Source organism: Heterocephalus glaber, unplaced genomic scaffold (assembly GCF_053883595.1).
Source record: "Heterocephalus glaber isolate CG9 unplaced genomic scaffold, H.glaber_assembly_v1.0 deba00001504, whole genome shotgun sequence".
Lineage (NCBI taxonomy): Eukaryota > Metazoa > Chordata > Mammalia > Rodentia > Bathyergidae > Heterocephalus > Heterocephalus glaber.
The window spans coordinates 15974077-15995618 of record NW_028258324.1 but is presented as its reverse complement, the minus strand read 5'-3'; the positions used below and the strand labels follow the sequence as shown (position 1 = coordinate 15995618).

The following is a 21542-nucleotide window of genomic DNA, read 5'->3' as shown; positions in this document are numbered from 1 at the left end:
ACACTCTTCCTGTCAGTCATTAGTTGAACATCCTTCTTTATGGAAAATTAGTTCTTCGGTCCTCTGGCAGGTTCCAGTAGCCAGGTAAAGCCTCAGGACAGAGAGACGCAGATGCTCCCAGATGGATATCAAGCTGGTTTGCCCTAAGATGGCAAAGCCTGAGGCACAGGGCACATCCCTGGCAGTGTGCACTGTAACATTATTCCCTAAATACTATGGACATTGCCAGGGTGCTAAACTGAGATAACCAAATTCATAATTACATACTGCATCACACACCCAGTTACACCAAACTGAAGACTGCATTAAATAGTACAACCTCCCAAAATTATGAGATTTTGTGAAAATATTACCATAGACTCCAAATATGTGATTTAAGTGGCCAAACACTAGTGTTCTGCAGCTGTACAGTTTGAGATCCAGCACTTTAAAAGAGAATCTGAGTGTATAAGATTTATCTGGATTGTGGCAATGTCTGCCCCTTCTTCTTGGCTTGATTATTCCTGTTATTTTTCTAGTATATTGTGGTGATTTTAAAAGAAAAATTCATTGAGAAAAAGTATTTAACATCATCTGAATCAACCTATGGTTTATGTTTGTGCTGTTTCAACATTAATACTGGATTTACTATATGGACACTAATGCCAGAGGATGGCAGAGAATTTCGGTAGTTATGGATTTAGGCACTGTGATAAATGTTTTGTAGTCATTGCCTTTATACTGAAACACTCCATCTCCAATTAAAGATTTAGTAAGCTCTTCAGCAAAATATCTTCTCAACTGAGACATGGGATATGGTTGTGCTGACATTTTAGTTTAATTCACCTATAGTTGCATGGGTTCTTTTTTTCCCCCCTAGGTGTAGAGGAGGAATAGCAGCAGAAATTTGGGGCATAATGCTGATTCTAGGAACAATCTCCATATATTTTTTAAGTTTGTTCAAATACTTGCCATCACAAATGAAGATCTTACTCCAAGAGATGATTTTAAAATGTTCATATAGCAAACTCAATAGGGTTTAGTGGCTACAGTTCATATACTGAGAGTTATGGACATTTTAGAATTTGTATAGAAAGACTTCAAGATCCTGATGTTTGAAAGAAATGAAACTATTTCCCTTCAAATTGTGGTCTGAGATGCAGTCCATGAAGACTGGAATGACAGATCCCCTATTTCACGCCCTGTTCCCCTGCCCAATGCATGTGGCAGATGCCACTGAGTGATCTCAGAGCCTGTATCCTGCTCTGCAATGTGCTCTGCTTTGCTGCTGCAGTGCATCTAGTGGCTTTGAATCCTGTGGACTCACCTTGTGCCTGAAGCTTTTTAACTTGTCCTTACTGTTGCTGAGAATGGTCAACAAAAGAAGCTTTCATAGTTTCACTAGTAGAAAAACAAAGATGAATTGAAGAGGCAGTTGGTTTGATCACCTTGTGCCTTTTTAGCCAGCCCGTGTCATGCGATGGTAGTTATTTAATTTGTCAATGTTTGTCTCCCTTTTATCTTGTCATGTGAATTCTGATTTTTTTCATTTCTTCTTGATTTCCTTTCCTCTTGCTCAGAAGATTAAGCAAATAACTTAAAATTTTGTGCTATTCTCTCTCTTCTAAAGTTTGAGTGAAGTCATTTGTATTAATGGAAATACATAGAAATTTTGATTGTTTTTCTACCACTCCAGGATGACTGCTCTTCAGTGGGTCACCAGTGACCTCCACATTACCAAACTTTGCAGGCATTCTCTGTTCATATTTTCTATGCAACATGTGATCCCGCTATCCATGCCCACCTTTTGAACTGTTCTTTCTTGGATTTTTCTCTCCTCTTGTTCTTTCACTGATTCCTTTCCCTGCTCCCTTTTCCTCTGCAGGAATTTTCAGAGGAAAGTGATGACTTTCTTCTCTTGGCCTCCTCTTGTCTTATCGCTCCACCCAGATGATTTCATCCATACTTTGGATTTCAACTCTTACCTTTGTGTAGATACTTTGTGCGTCCTTATCTCCTCCTCATCTGGTACCCTGTTGCATAATTCCTCTTGTGGCTTCCAGAGACATCCAGAGTGACACATCGTATTTGTTCTAGACTATTCCTTCATTTGTCAAGGCCAACGAAACACTTTCCCCATCAGTGTATTTCTGATACCTTCTTGGAATCATAGGTAATTGTTATAAGCTTGTCAGAAACCTGCCATCTTAGAAAGTCAAATGTAGAATAGGTATAAAAATCAAGAACTGCTCCTTAAAACTTAGAAGCTTAAAACAAAACTATTTATATTAATCTTTTAATAAGATTTTATTAATCTCTATTAATCTTTTGACAATCTTTTAATCTTTTAACATTATTATCTCTCATATTTGTGAGAGTTGCCTGGGCTCGACTTGCTCTGGGGCTCTCATTCAGTGGCAGTTAGATGGTGGCTGCAGCCAGTCACCTTAAGGACTTCCTAACTTAGTGGCTGGTGGTTGACAGAGGCTGGACGACCTCAGCCAGGATGTTGGCTGGATGTCTTTTTCTGTGGCCTGGATCTCTTCCCACCATGGCAGCTGGGCTCTATAACACATATCCCAAGAGGACCAGACAGAAGCTGGCTCACCTCCTCTGACCTCCCCTCATAATTCTCATAGCATCACTTCTGCCATATGTACCGACCTGCCTAGCTTCAAGGAGAGGTACATAGACCCAGCTCATAGGAGGCATGTCATGGTCACAGTGTAAGAACAGTTTGTGGATGGGAGATAGTGTTGTGGAAGTATTGGAAAATACCTCTTCCCACAGTCCCCTACTGTGTCTAAGAGAACTAACCTAAATGCACTGAAGGTTTCTGTTTTGTTTTTCACTTTTTTGGAATAGCTAATATATTTACAGCATATGAAAGTTAAAGAAAAATTAAAAATATAAATATATACAATGAAAATATTCACTCTCATCCCATCTTCTACTGCTACTGCCTCATAAACAATCACTGGTTTTAGGGCCGGGGAGTTAGCTCAGTGGTTTCGCCGCCTGCTGCGCAAGTGCAAGGACCCGAGTTCGATCCCTGGTACCAAAAAAAAACCCAAAAAACAATCACTGTTTTTTTTTTTTTGTATATACTTTGAGAGTTAGCATACATTTGTGTACTTAACTGTTTTTATACAAAGCAGTATCCTGTACTATTGTTCTGCTTTTGCTTTTTTTCACCTAACAGTGTTTCTGGGAATGCTTTCCTTATTACTACCTAAGAAGTCTCTCTCATGCTATCCCTTTATTCTTCTCTTTTCTGTGCCCTTATCTTCTCTCTCCCTTCCTCCCTATCTCCCTCTCTCTGGCCCTCTGCCCACCTTCTTGGATAGCATTCTATGGGACAGCTTTACCTTGGCTTATTTTATCAGTTTTCTATGGGTGGGCACTGAGCTGCTTCCAGCACATTGCTGTTACAGACAACACTACAGTGAGTGACTTGCACATACCCTCATTCATGTGAAAGAATACATTTAGGAAGCCTCTCTCAAAAGCCCAGCCCAGTGTGGGCCTCCTCTTCCCATGCACCCTGCATTTCCTTCTAGCACGGTGTTTCCCAGGCCTCCTAGAGGGACATGGCCTCCAGACATGGGCTCCTAGAGGGCACATCCGAGGCTATAATAGCTCATTTTCCACACTACTCAGCCCAGGTAGCTGTGTTCATACTGTAAGATGAGGGACAAGGAGGGAGGAAGAGAAGCCAAGAGGTAACGGAGTACAGGTGGCTGGTGGCCTGTATTCTGCCTCTTCTAGTGGTGTCTTTGTGGCAGTTGCCACATCAAGTATAGCTCCTTCCTCAGTTTGTCCTTGACACTGGCTGGTCTTTAGGCACAAACAGGGAAGTTGTAGCCCAAAGGTCACCCTGGGATGACTCTGACACCTTGTCAGAGTCAGAATAGCACCCACAGAGCGGTGTAGTAGGGGACAGTGTGGACAGTGGTCATCACACATCCTCATATATCACTGATGAACTGCTGTCCTGATGAAAACCCAAGAAAGTGGAATTTTTCACTTCTTTTTTTTTTCTTCTTAAATTCTTTTATTGGTACATTTTAGGTATACATAATTACATTTCTCATTGGGAACTTGTACCTTTACATGATGCATCTTGGTTCTTATTTTCTCCCATCCTAGCCCTCCCTTCACCCCCTCCACCCTTCCCTATTTACAAAGACTTTATTTCCATTTTTTCCATTTCTCATCATTTTTCCTTTCCCTCCTTTCCTTTCCCTTGCCCCTCCCACTACCCCTACCCCTTTGGACCTTTTCTTCCTATTTTGCATTATCGATTATTCATTCTAATCATTGGTACATTTTAGGTATACAATATAATGGCATTCATCGTTGGAAATTTGCACCTTTACATAATCTCTCCTGGTTCTTATTTTTCACCCTTGCCCAGCCCTCCCTTCAACCCCTCCATTCCTCCCTATTTACAAAGATTTTGTTCCTATTTTTCCATTTTCTCATGTTAATCCCATTCCCTTCTATCCTTTCCCCTAGCTGTCCCACTTCCTTCCCCTTTGTCCCTTTTCTTCCTATTTCACATTATCTATTATACATTTTAGTCCTTATTTGCACTTGGAGTTTCTCACACCAGAGAAACTATTCGGTATTTATGCATATGTGTCCTATTTATTTCACTTAAGAGTATCACCTCAATGTGCATCCACTTACCTGTAAATGTCTCTAATTTCTCCTTTTTATGGCTGAGTAGTACTCCATTTTATTTTTAAAAAACACATTTTCTTTATCCAGTCTCCAGTTGATGGGCATTTGGGCTGTTTCCAAGTTTTAGCTATCAAAAACTGTGCTGCTATGAACATGGGTGCACATATATCACTGTGGTATAATTCTTTTAATTCACTGGGGAAGATCTCCAGCAGTGGAATGGTGGGGTCAAATGAGACTTCCATTCCTAGTTCTTTGAGGTATCTCCATACTGATTTCCACAGTGCTTGCACCAGTCTACACTCCCACCAGCAGTGGAGCAGAGTTCCTCTTTCCCCACAGCCCTGCCAGCATTTGTTATGGGTTGATTTCATGACAGCAGCCATTCTTTCTGGACTGAGGTGGAATCTCAGCGTTGTTTTCATTTGCCTCTCTCGAATGACCAGTGATGTTGAACATTTTTTCATGTATTTATTTGCTATTTCTACTTCTTTGTCTGAGAAATGTCTGTTCATTTCAGATGCCCATTTTCTGATTGGGTCTTTAAATTTGGGAGGTCTGATCTTTTTAAGTTCTTTATAGATTCGAGATAGTAGACCTTTGTCTGAGGAAGAGCAGGTGAAGATTTTTTCCCACCTTGTGGGTTGTCTCTTCACACTGCTGGTGGTTTCTCTTGCTGTGGAGAAGCCTTTTAATAAGAGATCCCACTTGTTGATTGTTTGTGCTAGTTCACGGGCAACTGAGGTTTTCTTCATAAAATCTTTTCCTACACCAATGTCTTCAAGAGTTCTACCTAACCTCTGTTCCAACTGGTTCAGCATTTCTATTTTAATATTTAGATCTTTAATCCATTTTGATTTTAGTTTAGTGCATGATGAGAGATATAGTTCTAGTTTTAATCTTTGACAAGTTGAAACCCAATTTTTCCAGCACCATTTATTAAAGAGGCTGTCTTTCCTCCAGTGAGGGTGTTTGGCTCCTTTATCGAAGATGAGATAGCTGAGTGTGTCTGGCATTGTTTCTGCGTCTTCTAATCTGTTCCACTGGTCCTCAAGTCTGTTTCTTTGCCAGTCCCATGCTGTTTTTATCACAGTAGCTTTGTAGTATAGTTGCAGGTTGGGGATTGTGATACCCCCTGCCATGTCTCTGTTACCTAGAATTGCTTTTGCTATTCTGGGTCTCTTCTTGTTCCAAATGAATTTTTGGATTGTTTTCTCAAGGTCTATGAAGTATGCTGCTGGGGTCTCAATTGGAATTGCATTGAATCTATAAAGCAGTTTTGGAAGTATGGCCATTTTCACTATATTAATCCTTCTTACCCAGGAGCAGAGGATGTCTGTCCATTTTCTGATATCATCTTCAATGTCTCTTTTCAGAGTGCCATAGTTTTCAGAGAAGAGGTCTTTGATTTCTTTCGTTAGGTTGATTCCTAGGTATTTCAGTTTTTTGGATGCTATTGTGAAAGGAATTCTTTGCCCTATTTCTCTCTCAGTGAATCTGTCATTGGTGTAGAGGAAAGCTATTGATTTTTGTGTGTTGACCTTGTAACCAGCTACTTGACTGAATTTGGTTATTAAGTCTAGAAGACTTCTGGTGGAGTTCTTGGGGTCTTCTATATAGAGTATCATGTCATCTGCAAATAATGACAATTTGACTTCTTCATTTCCTATCTTTATTCCTTTTCTTTCTTTCTCTTGTCTAATTGCCGTGGCTAATGTTTCCAGAACTATATTGAACAAGAGTGGTGATAGTGGACATCCTTGTCTTGTTCCTGATTTGAGTGTGAAGGATTTCAGTTTTTGACCATTTAGTATGATATTGACTGTTGGTTTTTCATAGATGGCTTCTATCAGTTTGAGGTAGAGACCATCTGTTCCAATTTTTTGTAGGGTTTTTATCATAAATGCATGTTGGATTTTGTCAAGTGCTTTTTCTGTGTCTATGGAGATAATCATATGGTTTTTGTCCTTGGCTCTATTGATATAGTGTATTACATTGATTGATTTGCATTTATTGAACCATCCCTGCATCCCTGGGATGAATCCCACTTGATCAGAGTGTATGATCTTCTTGATGATCTTCTGCATTCTATTTGCCAGTATCTTATTAAGGTTTTTTGCATCTATGTTCATTAGTGAGATTGGCCTATAGTTCTCCTTTTCAGTTGGGTCTTTCTCTGCTTTGGGGATCAAGGTGGTGCTTGCTTCCAGGAATGAATTTGGGAGTATTGCTTCCCTTTCAATTTCATTGAAGAGTTTAAACAGTAGTGGCAGCAGTTCCTGTCTAAATGTCTTGTAGAATTCAGCAGTGAAGCCATCAGGGCCCGGGCTTATCTCAGTTGATAAGTTTTTAATTATGTTTACAATTTCATTGGTTGATATTGGGTTGTTTAGAATTTTTGGGTCTTCTTCGTTCAACTTTGGTTATTCATATGTATCTAGGAATCTGTCCATTTCTTCTGTGTTTTCCATCTTATTGACATATAGGTTCTGGAAGTAGGTATTGATGATCCTCAGGATTTCTGCTGGGTCTCTTGTAATTTCACCCTTTTCTTTCCTAATTGCATGGATTTGGGCCTTTTCTTTCCTTCTTTCTGATAAAGTTGGCCAAGGGTTTGCCAATTTTGTTGATTCTTTTGAAGAACCATCTCTTGGCTTCATTGATTTTTTTGTATTTTTCTCTTAGTCTCCATTGCATTGATTTCTGCTCTGATCTTTATAATTTCCTCCCTTGTATGAGCTTTGGGGTTGTCCTGCTCTTCTTTTTCTAGAAGCTTGAGGTTCAGCATCAGGTTGTTTATTTGGGCTTGTTCTGTTTTCCTAATATGCATATTCACTGCTATGAATTTCCCTCGTAAGACTGCTTTCATTGTGCCCAATATGTTGTATTGTCATTGTCATTGAATTGAAGGAACTGTCTGATTTCTTCTTTAATTTCCTCTGTGACCCATTGGTTATTCAGAAATGTGTTGTTCAATTTCCACCGGTTTGTGAAATTTTTCGAGTTTTTTTTGCTGTGGATCTCCAATTTCATCACACTATGGTCTGATAATATACAGGGGATAACTTCAATTCCTTTGCACTTACTTAAACATGTTCTATGTGTGAGTGTGTAGTCTACTTTTGAGAATGACCCATGTGCAGCTGAGAAGAATGTGTACTCTGATTCTGTGGGGTGGAAGACTCTGTAAACATCTGTTAAGTTCATTTGTTCAAGAGTTTGATTGAGTTCTAGTATTTCATTACTTATTGTTGTCTAGTTGATCTATCTATTTGTGACAGTGGTGTGTTGAGGTCCCCCACTACAATTGTATTAGTGCATATATGACTTTTCATGTCCCTTAATATTTGTTTTATATAGTTGGGTGCACTAGTGTTTGGTGCATAGATATTTATGATTGTCATCTCTTCCTCTTGGATTCTTCCCTTTACAAGGATGTAGTGTCCTTCTTTGTCTCTTTTAGTCAGTGTTGGTTTGAAATCTACTTGATCTGCCAAGAGGATAGCTACTCCTGCTTTTTTTCAGTTTCCCATCACATGGAGTATTGTTTTCCACCCTTTAACTTTCAGTCTATGAGTTTCATTTTGAATTGTGTCTCTTGTATGCAGCATATTGTTGGATTTTGCTTCTTGACCCATTCTACCAGTCTGTTTCTTTTGATTGATGAATTGAGACCATTAACATTTGATGGTTATAACTAAAACATATTGACTTGTCATTGCCATGACTTTTTCTTTTTGTTGGATTCTCCCCCTTTACATTTAATTTCTTGTTATGCCAGATGGGTTCATTCTGCTTTGCTTCCTGAGGTTGTGATCCTCAATGTCTTTTCCTAGGATATTGTGTAAAATTCTTTGGAGTGCTGGTTTGGTATTCACAAAGTTCCTAAGGTGCTCTTTGTCATGAAAGTATCTTATTTCTCCATCAATTTTGAAAGATAGTTTTGCAGGGTACATCAATCTGGGTTGGAAGCTGTTTTCTTTTAGGGCTTGGAATATGTCACTCCAAGCTCTCCTTGCCTTGATGGTTTGTGTTGAGAAGTCTACTGTGATTCTGATGGGCTTTACTTTGTATGTGACTTGTTTCTTTTCTCTGACTGCTTGGAGAATTTTGTTCTTCTGTTGGATTTCTGGAATCCTAACTATTATATGCCTATGTATAGATTTTTTTTGATTAAGGCTAGCTGGAGTCCTATATGTCTCACTTATCTGTATATCAAGTTCTTTTCCCCTCCTTGGGAAGTTTTCTGCCATCACTTCTGTGAACAGTTTTTTTTATGTCATCTGCACTCTCTCTTCTTTCTTCATTGAGCCCAATCAGTCCTATGTTATTCTTTTTGGCATTATCTAGCAGCTGCTGGATTGATTTCTCATGTTCCCTTATAATTTTGAAGCAATTTTTCTTTTCCTGGTCACTAATTGCAATCTTATCTTCTATATCTGAAATTCTGTCCTCACATTGGCTCATTCTGCTGTGTAGACTTTCAATGGAGTTTTTCATGTCCTGGAAATCTATTTGCATCTGTTTTATGGATTCCATTTGTTTCCTATGTTGGGATTCCATCATGTTCCTGAGCTCCTCTCTAGATTTATTAATCATGTCTTACACTAGGAGCACAATTTCTCCTGTTATCTGAGAAATTATTTCTGATTTCATTTTTCCCAGATCCTCTTTTGTTGCCAGTTCAGAGAGTCCAGGTGGTTGAGTATCAGATTGTTCCATCTCATTTCCCTTTGGGGTTGCTGTAGGTGATCCAGAAGTCTGTTCTTGAGTCTTGTTTATGTGTCTTCTCATTTCCTTGGTGGGAGTGTGCTTCTGGCACCCACATGGCTCACCTTCTCTGCCCTAGGAGCTTGGGGTGGCAGTGGGGGAGCTTCCTTCTGGGTACTGGGACCGGCTGAGCGTCTCTGCCCTAGGAGCCTGGGATGGAGGCGTGGAGCTTCCTTCCAGGTGCTGGGACCGGCTGAGCTTCTCTGCCCTCTGGAAGTCTGGTTTTGAGACTTATTTATGTGTTTTCTCATTTTGACTGCGGGGCGGGGGGGGGGGGCAGCAGGGGTGCTATTTGTACCTGCGCGGCTCACCTCCTCTGATCTGGGAGAGGTGGAACAGAGACCGGGGAGCAGCGGTAGGGATTGTGGCCGGGAAGCCCCTTCCTCTGGATCAGGAGCAGTGGGATGGTGGCTCAGAAGCCCCTACCTCTGGGCTGGGAGCATCGGGATGGATGGTGGCCCAGAAGCCCCTTCCTCTGGGCTGGGAGCGGTGGGACAGACAGCGGCCCAAAAGCCCTTTCCTCTGGGCTGGGAGTGGCAGGATGGATGGTGGCCAGGAAGCCCTTTCCTCTGGACCAGGAGCAGTGGGACAGCGGCTCAGAAGCCCCTACCTCTGGGCCGGGAGTGGCAGGACAGAAGGCAGCCTGGAAGCCCCTTCCTCTGGGCTGGGAGCAGTGGGACAGATGGCAGCCCAAAAGCCCTTTCCTCTGTGCCGTTTTCACTTCTTGAGGAGGTAGTTTTAAATCACATACTTTTATTATTTCTGTTAGGAAACGTAGTCTTTAAGGAACATAGATTGGGTTTTTTTTGGGTTTTTTTGTTGTTTCTTTTGGTACTGGGGATTGAACTCAGGTCCTTGTGCTGCAAGGCAGGCAGTGGAACCACTGAGCTAAATCCCCGGCCAGGAACATAGATAGTTTTTGTTAAAGTAAGAAGACTAAACTCTAATATTCACAAGCAAGATTTGTAGTCATGCTTTAAAGAAGGATTTCTGGGATTGTATATTTTTAGAATTCTTTCTTTTGTAAGAAATATAACCCCTAAACTAGGTTAACAAACTAAGAATGTTCCTTTTGTTATAGAAAAGCTTCTGGGTATCAGGCCCAGCTGGCTCCAGGTGCTCAAGCAACATAGAAATATCACCTCCCCTGGCTTTCAGCTCTTCTTAAGAGCATGTGGGTGGGATACAGTGTTGTGGGGGATTGGAGAATACCTTTTGCCACAGACTCCCAACATACCACTATGTTGGCTTTGTTCTCTAAGCCGGGGAGGATGGCAGCTCCAGGCTCATGTGGAGTTTGTGGCTCCTGATCTCAGAAAACACTCTTTGTCTGGTGTCCAGATTGACAAGAAGCTCCAATTTGTCCTGCAGTGTTTGTGTGTCTACCTGTGGCCCAATCAGCTTTGCTAGCTGAAGTGGAAGTTGCCTAGCCATCCATATTGCCCCACCATCTGGAATCACAAGCAAGAGTAGCCAAAGAGTTTTCACAACCGAAGGAGACAGGACTGGCACAGTGGAGCTGCCCACCATGGTTGGTGACTTCAATTTTGAATTTCAGACTGTGACAAGTTCCTCAGCTTGGGATAGTGGACCTTTAAGAAAACATGCATTATGCTAATCTATTTTTGCATGTGTTTGAAAATATCTGTAATAAAAAGTGTTTTGTTTTGTTTTTTAAAAAATATATTAAAAAGAGAGAAAAGGAGCTTTTTTTTCTGCCTTGGTATGAGAATTCTCGACAAGCAAGCCTTTGCATCTCTATTTGTTTGCTGGCCAATTTTTTCACTCTTTTTCTTTTGATTATTCAGAGAAACCTTAATCTTTACTTCCCTCTAAGTTGGGGATTGGCAGGAACACATGCAGCACTTAACTTTAGATTTATGTGATGTACTGAGTTTGAGGAAGTTATGGGAGCAGTGGAGGGATGAAGGGCCTTTGAATCCACATCTCCATGAGGTTCCCAGGACGAAATTCTCCCAGCTGGGAAGATGAAGATGTCTACACTGTGACCATGAGCCTGCATCTCCCCCTTTCATGGGCAGTACTTGAGCTTGGGTCAATGTGGTTGGACCAGGCAAGGGCTTGGTAGGGTCCTGGACATTCTGATCTATATATGTAGTTAGGGGGAGGCCCAGATGTCGTCATGAATTGGTTGCTGGAGGAAATCTTAGACACCAGTTAGACAGCCTTTTTGTTTTATAAGTGAGAAAGCTGAGGCCAGAGGAGTTAAGTGAGTATTCCAAGGTCACATAAGGAATTAGCAGAAGAATTGGGTTTGAAACTCTTGTACTGACTTTGGAGGCTAGTACCACTTAATAGCTGTGTGACTTTGAGTAAGCTCCATTACCTCTCTCTGCTTCCGTTTCCTCACCTGTTGCAGTAGGCAGAATAATGACCCTCCCCAAAATGTCCCATTCTGAACCTCTGAGTACCTTAGGTCACGTAGCATGAGGAAATTAAGGTTGCACATGAAATTGAGGTTGCTAATCAGCTGACTTTAAGATAAGGAGAGGGTCCTGGATCACCCAGATGGTCCCTCTAATCACCAGGTCCTTTGTAAGTGAAAGAGGAAGGCAAGAGAGTTGTCTGAGAAATGCAATGTGAGAAAGGCAATGTGAGAAAGGCTGGACGGGCCACTGCTGACTTGGAAGGTAAAAGGGGCCCAAGCCAAGAAATGGGGTAAAAAAGCTGTAGAAGGCATGAAACAGGCTCTTCCCTAGAGCCTCCAGAAAGGAATACAGCACTGCCACCACCTTGATTGTAATCCCTTTTGGACTTCTGGCTCAGAAAACTATAAAATGATAAATATATGTTGTTGTAAACCACTAGGTGTGGGACAATTTATTAAAACAGCCGTAGTAAACTGTTATACCTCTGAAGGGGTATGACCACGCCTACCTCAAAACATTAGAGTTTAGAGTCAGGGAGATAATGTTTCAAAATTACCCAGCAAAGATACTGTTGAGGAATAGATGCTTAATAGAACCTTAATGGTGGACAATGAGAGTCATGGGTGGACAGTGGTGATCATTAACATAGAGAGAAGGGAGAGTAGCTTATGGGCAAGTCTCTTAGAAGACCCAAAGTTGGTGCCTCTGGTGAGTAGGTGGCCAGTGGAAGACACTAGATGGCCCAGTTGGGTGGGAATCCCTGTGCTCCAGAGTGAGTGAGACCTTCTTCCTCTGCTTCTCGAGCACTTCTATCCCAAGCATCCTCATTTTACATCATAGCTAGGCAGTGCTGACCCTACAACCTCTCATCAGGTAGAGCTCTCCCTTGGGGATTTGGTAAGATGCAGGCTTCTCTGACCTTGAGCTTCAACCTGATCCTTAACCTCACAGCTGTAAAGATTACTATCACCAGCCCCCAGTGTCAGTAGGAGAACTATGGTGAGCTTGTCATCTGACTTTACATGCAGCCTCCTGGACAAAACTGGTCACAACTGTGGGAAGAGTAACAGCAACTCTCTACACTGACTTGGACACTGTGGTCCTATACGAATTAATTCCCCTAAGTGTCCAGGAGGAGGCCTCCACTTCAAGGAATGCTCCATCCCAGCCTCCTGCACTTCTGGGAATGATGGAGGCCCCTGGTACAGCACACTTGCTTCTTAGGGACCTCGTGGGGACATTCACATAGGGCATTGACTTTGAGTTACCATAATGGTATCTGTGCTTTATGTTTCAAATGATATACACTAACATTGAACTGTTGTTAGTTGATATTAAGGGATTTTTGTTAATTATTGTTCATTTTGTCATGTGTGATTATGATATTGTGAATAAGTAAGAAAGTCTCCTTATTTTAGAAAGTGACCTTTATTTTTAAAGTATTTAGAAACAAAAATGTCGTGGTGTTTATAAAGGATCTTAAATACTTCAGGGGGGAAAAAGGTGAACTAAATATGGAAACATCACTTATGTGATAGTACATTATACTGTTTCCTCTACTTTTCTGCATATAATTTTCATAATAAAAAGGCCTAGTACTGAGGATTGAATCCAGGGCCTTCGAACTAAGCTACATCCCCAGCCCTTTTTTTTTTTTTTAATTAATTTATTTATTTTTGACACAGGGTCTCACCAAGTTGCCCAGTCTAGGCTCAAACTTAGGATCTTCCTGCCTCCGCCTCCCAGGTTGCCTATGTAATAAAAAGGTTTTTAAAGAGACCCTCACTGAGCCCTTAGGATTTACTCGGGCTGAAATAGACACAGCCCTACACTCCAGGAGAAGATCCACAAATAAGTCACTTGACTGGAGTGGAAGAGGCACCTTGATTGTAGCAGGGCCAGGCTGGCAGCAGAAGTGGAGAGGCAGCCTCCAAGGGGAAGTCAGACACCAGCCCTGATCCGGGGTCTCCATCACACTGGTGTTTTGTTGAGTTGCTGTTATGGGTTAGATCGAAAGTGGTCCCCAAAGCCTGCTGTGTTTGGAAGATGATTGGATTGTGGGGGCACTATCTGACTTGATGTTAGGGCTTGGTCAAAAGAGCACAGTCAGTGGGGCAGGACCTGGTAGGGTGTATCTCCCTCCCTTTTTCCACCCTGCTGTCTGCTTCCTGTCCACCATGCTGGAGCAGCTCTCCTCTGTGCCCCTCTGCCATCCTGCCTTGCAACATGACCCAAAATGAACCTCTCCTTTAAATTGCAGGTGTTGGGTATTTTGTTTGTCCCAGTGGTGAGGAAAGTGGCTAAAATGGCTATTTATAGCCAATCTTGAATCAAGTAAATAAGAAAGACTTGGTGAGTCCTCTTTGATGCCTGACCAATGAAGGCTTCCTTACGGTGTGACTGTCTTTCCACAAAGAGGCAGACCTAGTTTTCCTCTGCCGTGCCAATGTTCCTTTGCTGTATTAGTATATAAAAGAAGGACCATGGTATTTTGTCAGACATCTTCTGATGGTACATACTTCTTAAGAGGCTTTACATTTGTCATTTCAGATTCCTCAGCATGGTTTTTGGGGGAAGGGACCTGTAATCTCTTTGGTTTTACATGGAAGTTTATTTTTCAAACATGGCATTGGAACAGATAATCAGATTCCTTGATCTCAATCTTACATTGTGTTTTTTCTTATCAAAATAGCCAGCCAGTGAAGAGGAGCAGAACTTGGAGTGTTGTTCTTCCTTTATCTTCTCTAACTCTAAGGTAACATTATTGCCAAGTACTTTTCCAAATCTGAAGTCTTGCATTAAGCATCTTTTAAAGGAGATATCACTGCTAACCAAGAGACTAAGTTTGCAAAATACCGGTCTGGCTCTCTGAGTACCGTGTTATCTTTCAACTAAAACAGTATTTCTTTCCTATAAGCCTTCAGACTTAGGAACACATAACCAGTGACCCCTTACTGGTAATTTCATGAATTCTTGGAGAAATGAATTGTATCAGATCAATATGTCCGTGGATGCATTACATTTTTTTGAGGTGTGAGGGACTTTAAAATGAATCTGGTACAGCTCTGTTAGTGGAGGAAACATTCATTTTAACCGCATAGTCAATTCTCAATTAACAAGGGTAATGGAGTGGAAGGAGGTCACTGATAATCAAAAATCATGGTGAAAATAAGATTGTAGTCAACATTCAATTTTCTGGAGGCTGATTAAATGGAATGTGGATTAATTGAGGTTAAGCCACAGCAGCCTCTAGGATGTCATCCCCTTAGTAATTGGCTGGCAGCTGCTCATCACCTGATACCCACCTTCTCTGTCCCAGGGAGGAGTGGGATCTCGCTGGGGCCAGATTGGAGAGCTGGTAGACCTTGGGTGGATGGTACTGTGATGGTAGAGAGCTCAGTCTTGGGAGATGGTACTTAGGACTTGTCCTACCACCAAGACATGAGCAACAGATCCAAACATCAAGCCTCAGTGCCACCTAGAGGGTTTGTTAAGCTCCTGATTGCTGGACCCAAGCCTCAGTTTCTGATTGAGTAGGTCTGGAGTGAGACCTAGGAGCCTGACCTTTCTAACAAGTGCTAAGAGATGCTGCTGGTCCTTGAAAACCGCTGTACTCTAAAACATGTTTTTTATCCCATATTGTAAATTAGAACCACCTGGGGAGCTTTTAAAAACTATTGCTGTGCAGATGTACCTTGAGCAATTACACAAGAGGCTTGGGATGTGGGGCAAGGCGGGGGCAGTGTTAAAGCTCCCTGGGTGATTCTCATGTGCAGCCGTGATTGAGGACCGTGGCTTTCTTGCCTCCCACATCTCAGACATCTGCACCAGGCCTCGTGATTTTTCCTTATCTTTACTCCCCTGTGTATTTGTTTGATACTTTTATTTAAATCAAGGGGTTTTTTCATGTAAATCAATTTATATAAAAGGCAAACTATATACTGTACTGGTGTCTCTTTCATGTAGGAAAACTAGTGCCACAGCCATCAGTGGGCCATATCTGTAAACACAGGTGTATTATCTGTTGACTTGTTTAAATTCTCACACTGAAATGTCTTGTATCCCATCACACTTTGGAAGTCTCTACTCTGGATCTTTGTGTTTTTCGATCTTTTTTCTGTGACAGTAGTGTGAAGTACTCTATATGTTCTTCATACTCTCTCACAGGCCAAGGAGTGCTGTACTAACCTGTGCACACTCATTCCTTCCTTCTGCCCACAAAACAAACAGGTTTGAATGCCAGCGAACAACCGCAGTACATTTCCTTGATTCGGTGATAAACTTTATCAACTTTACTTTTAAAAGTAACTCAACGGTAGGAGAATAAGCTGGCATAGCCAAATAATGGACTACCACTCAGCAACAAAAAAGAGCAAACTGCTGATTCACAGAGCAACACAGATGAATCTCACTTAGCACAATCTACACTGTGCTAAGTGAAACCAGATGCAGAAGACTACAGGGCATAGGTCCATTCATAACTTGAAAGTTCTAAAACAGGCCGAACTAGTCATGGTAGAAAACATCCAAAAGTGGTTGTTTGAGGGAGGGGGACAAAGAAGAGTGAGTTGGACACAGGGCTCTGGGGCAAAAGGAATGTTCTATATGTTGATAGAGGTTGGAGCAACATGGGTTACATGCATTTGTCAAAACTCATCAAATGGTGCATTTTACTGTATGTTTAAAGGGAGGAAACCTATGCTAAACACATACTGACCTCTAGTTAGTGATATGCATGTGAAATTGTGTAGGGCTAAGTGTGCTAATGTATCTGAAAGGCATCAAAATACAAGCCAGATTAATGAATGGGTAAAAGGGCACATATACAATTAAACATAATAAAATATTAATTGTGGGATTTAGGTAGTAGATATGCAAGTGTTCACTTTGAAATTCTTTCACTTTTGCTGTATGTTTGAAAATTTTTTATAACAAAAGTTGGGGTAAAATTGACATCTGCATTCAGAACAAACAAGTACTTTACCTACATGCCTGACCTCTTCAATATTTGCCACCTCTCCCGCAGTGGGTCTTGCCAGAGATGGCTCCTCACGGTAGAGAGGTGGACAGGGTGAGGCAGGAGTGGAGGCAGGGTCCTTAATGAGGGGCTGCTGTACTGTGCGAAAGCACTGTGAGTCTGAGCTCCTTTGTGATCTGTCCCACTGCAGGAGAGAATGCTAGAGGCATTCTTTCCTCATCTGTGTTGGATCCTGGGGGTTCTCCCTGGACAGTGAGCCCTGGGAGAGGAGCCCCGCAGAAGCTGTGTGGGATATAAACCGCAAATACTTCATGCAATTTGCCATGGAGAGAGTTGCTTCCTGAGCTCCTCCAACCAGCAGGACCCCAAAATATGCCACCCCTGATTTCTTACCGGCTATCCTGAGCCCAGAGCATGTTGAGGATTGTGGTGCTGGGCATGAGCTTACTGTTCTGGGGACCAGGCAGGTTCCATGGGCAAGAATGGCCTTCCCAGACCTGGTAGAGGGCACTTGAAGGGACCCATAGCACCACTCTGACCAGGGACCTGAGGCACCACTGTGGACTGCAGAATCTTCCCTGCCCTCAACACATTCCCACAGCACAGCCCATACACACTGCATCCCATCAGTCTCCCATGGCAGACTTACAACACACAGCTGCACCGAAAACTCTTTCATGGCACATGCCCACAGTATATCCTGCATGATGTGACTGTCACAGCAGTGTAGCAGTACCGCTCTACTCTGTCACTCACCCTCACCCCACATTCATAGCACATCTCCCCATGAGATACCCCGCAGACTACCCTTCATCATACCCCCATGGCAGACTCCCACAGCAACCTCCACCCCATAGCCCATGCTCCTGTGTAACATCTCTGTGACTCATATCCTCAACACAGCCACAGCACACTTCACAGGCACAGCCCCCTTTGGCACACCTCTGCAGCCCCAAATGAGGCCCTTGCTTGGCCACTGGAGGAAGAGCACCTGCGAACCCTGCTGTGGCAAAAGCCAGCCTACTTTTACCTTCCTCGCTTGTGCAAGGATCTTGAGATGCACAAGAAGAACCATTTACTCAGGAGGGGAGAATTTTTGATTGATGTCTAAAGGATGGTTAATATGCTGATTACATCTGTTGTCTCCTACAAAAATGAATAAGCCTGTCTTGAATAGCAAAAAGCCTGGGGATTGGGTGGAAGCATGTGGACTCCTTCAGGGCCCCTGTTGGTTTCCCCATCTCCAGAGGCAGTGGACAGCGAAACAGCCCATGATTCATGATCCACAGGGGCTCATACTGCCCTGTGTTGCTGTCCCTGGATGAGCCTCCAGCTTGAATATTCCATGAGAAACAAGCTGATTGTAATTCTTTTAGCAGTGTTTGCACGGATTAAAGATAGCACACAGGACAGTGTAGATACAGACATAGGTTCTGCCAAAATATGAGTTCACAAAGTGCCTACCACATAGCACGCTAACTCTTAGCTATTGTTATTGTTACTATTGTTATTGATTCATTGTGGCTATGATTTATTATTGTCATCCATGAGGATTTAAAATGTAAAAACATTATATTTGGAATTTCTGCAGCTGCAATAATATGATTTCTTGTTTTTATCACAGATGGCGTTTGAACATTTAAGTAGCTGCTTGTTTTTCCCATGTCTGACTTTTCCTCTAAAATGAGTTCTTGAGAGCCAGGACTGTATCCTCTATACTTCTGTCCTCAGGACTGAGAACACTGGCACATGGAAGGTGTTAGAATCTGGACAGTTGGTGCAGTGGCACAATTTCTCGATGAGCAGGTCATCCTGATAACAATACTGATTAGCTCATCCAAGCTGCACTTCTGAAACAAAGACACCAACAACACCTTCAAAACCATAGTCACATTCTCATTCACATGCTATTGTGTCAGTCAACGTAACATGCCAATTAAATGGGACATTAAGTTGCCAATAGGTCTGCAACTCTGCAAGGTAGAATCATTTTCCCTTCAGTCAGTGACCTGAGTTCATTACTTTGCATCTATTACCAAGGCTTGTCCTCAACTCCCATCACCATCCAACAGCCACCAGACCGGCACTGCCCAGGTCTTGCCTTAGAGAGACCATGATGCCAGTTAGCATGGCCAGATTCCAATCATAGTATGAGCAAGCGTGGCAGCTGCTTACATGCATCTGAATTAGTGACATTCCCGTCTTTAAAAATTCCTTCTAGAGGCAGAAAAAGCAAAAGTTACTACCCAAGAATGTGAGGGACTTGCTTATCACATAAAGGCAGCCCAGTTTTCAAGGAGTTACTTTTGGAGCTGCATCTCTGCTGCCAGCTGAGCTCTTCCTGGCTTGCTGCAATCTGGGCCATGTTTTCGGTAAATAGATTGCGGTGAGCAAATGCCCCCTTCCAGAAGGTCTAGTCTGACACAGCCCACATCTTGTATTTCATTTTTCAGACTCTTGCTATTTTATTGCCATGGGCAAGAAGACTTGGTGATGCTTACTTCTTCCCTCCCTCTGTGACTTGGGCACTTTAGTAATTTAAAAGTGCTTCTCCTCTTTCTTCATCTAGAGAAGTAAAAATAATTATAATAGAAAATGGGTAATTTGCAGCTGCAATGCCAGGCTGATAATCAAAAACTTGTAAATGGAAACATGAGCATATGTTTATCACTTCTTGAAATTAGAATACAATTGAAAGTAGCTATGGCCTCAAAGAGAGGGTGTTGTGGAAGGGAAGGCAGACTTAGTTGTTGGTTGGAGACCTGCCTACTAATGAAGGTTTTAAGTTGCTGCTGCCTCAGGAGCAGTGAATAAAGGAAGGCATCCCGAGAGGTGCTCAGCTGTTCAGGGGACCCTCAGGTAATCACCTGTGGATTGATCATTCTCCTGTGTAAAACCATGCAGGGACTCCCCAGCCACTACCATCAAGATCAAGCTGCAGCTTGTCCACATGCCACACAAGGCCCTAGGCTACCTGGCCCAGACCCTCACTGAATCTTAGCTACTCCATTGACCTTCTTACAGGCCCGACACACATCCTGGCTGCTCATATTTCCAGGCTTTTGCAAACACTCTTCCCAGCTTATTTTCCTGTCCTACTCTTATTCATCCCTCAAAACTCAAAATATCTTTGATTTCTTCCTGGAACCCCTCCCTCAATCTGCCTGGGCTGGGTGCCTTCCTCTGTGCATCCAGACTCCTCTGCATTTATGCCACCTCTTACACTCTGGGTTGTGACTATTACTTGACCTTTCTGCCCCCTACCCACCACCAGCACAGACTGGTGAGCCTCTGGGCAGGAACATGGCTTACCCTTCTGTCTACCTTATTCCTGCCACACTGCCTGACACCTGGGAGATACTATTTGATGTCTGCAGTATGAAGGGATTATTAATGGCAACCAAGGGCTTTGAAATGATTTTAAAATTTGTCTTTGAAAAAGCACTATTATGACCTAAGGTCATTGATAAAATAAATCCTGTAATGCTTTCCACAGCTAGCTGAGATATGTGGACTGTCCATGACCATGTTCAAATTTGTGCTGGACTAAGGCTGGGTCATGAGGTAGGCCAGCCTTGTCTTCATGTCAAAAGCAAAATTGACCCAGACATTATGATCTTGGCCTGTCTAAAATTCTTTATGCCACTGTATTGTAATCAAGGCAATAATGTGTTTGCTGCTTTTCATCTTATTTTTGTGGTATTATTAGAAGGAACCAAGGGCATATAAATGCTGTCAGGAAGCCAGTCTCATTAATGAGTTATATGCAAGCCCAGAAAGCAAGTTTATCCCATTTGTGCCCATGTTGTGTAACCCAGCATCCAGCTGGCTCTCCCTAGCAGGCCCATTCTGAGTCAGTTCCAAGCACCCAGGTGAGCAGAGGCACTGCATTTAGATTTCAGCCAGTCCCTGGTTTGAGAGTTGATTGTTTTTATCTGTAGATTAATTGCCAGATGCTTAACTCTTCAGTTGGGTACCTCTTATGCCCCTGGCCATGGGGAAGAAAAAGGGAGTCAGGTATGATTCCTGCTGGATGGGTCTCACCGATCAGATAGCAGGTAGGGATACTCCAGATTCACTGTCATCTTGGGAGCAGTCCCAGCCTGGGGCTCATACTGTTTGCTGTTCTAGCTCCTGGAGACTAAAGGACAAGAACAGCCTCAGGACCTTATGGTGGGAGGAGAAATGCTGAGCACCAGGCACCATGCACCCCTTGTCAGGTCGCTGAGCTTGCTGGCAGAGTGCTGAACTATGGAATTGTGAGGCTGGACCACAGATCTCCTCTGGACTGCCATTGCACTCTGAGTCTGATTTAGAATGGGTTTCGGACCGTGTGACACAGGCGGTAAGTGAGTTGAAGTAGGTGTGGAGGGGTGTGGAGGCACCCTGGATCTGTAGGAGAAGCTTCTGTGGTGGGGTAGGGTTGGGCTCTGAGAAGCCCTGTTTCTCCATTCAGCTAGCATTTCCTAAGCCCTAGGTATGTACCAGTCCTGTGCTAGGCACAGAGATCAGGAAGGCCTTCAGCTGAGCCTTCTCCTCCATCCCTCCTCCCTCTACCACATATGTGCCACACTCACCAGGTAGGCTTTGGTTCCAGTGTGTTTGTGCCAGTTGTGTTTGTTAATATAATCATGTAACTCTTAAATATTACATAAACTGTGAACTATGAGCATGAAAGGAAAGAGTGATTTTTTTGAGAACTGAATCGAATGCTTTGGAAAGAAAGATTCAAGGTGAGA

General features: G+C 42.7%; 1 protein-coding gene across 8 annotated transcripts in view; it reads left to right on the top strand.

Moving 5' to 3' along the window:
• Nmnat3 (nicotinamide nucleotide adenylyltransferase 3) overlaps positions 1-21542 on the top strand; it is a 140471-nt gene that overhangs the window by 13251 nt on the left and 105678 nt on the right. For 2 of the 8 annotated variants that reach the window (XM_004834344.3, XM_004834343.3), the window contains exon 2: positions 14518-14580. The exons of 5 other annotated variants lie outside the window; for them this stretch is intronic. The gene's annotated coding sequence lies outside the window, so the exon portion shown is untranslated. Of the gene's footprint in view, positions 1-14517; positions 14581-20934; positions 21149-21542 lie in introns of all 8 variants that reach the window. One more of the 8 variants, XM_087186232.1, reaches the window with a different exon arrangement.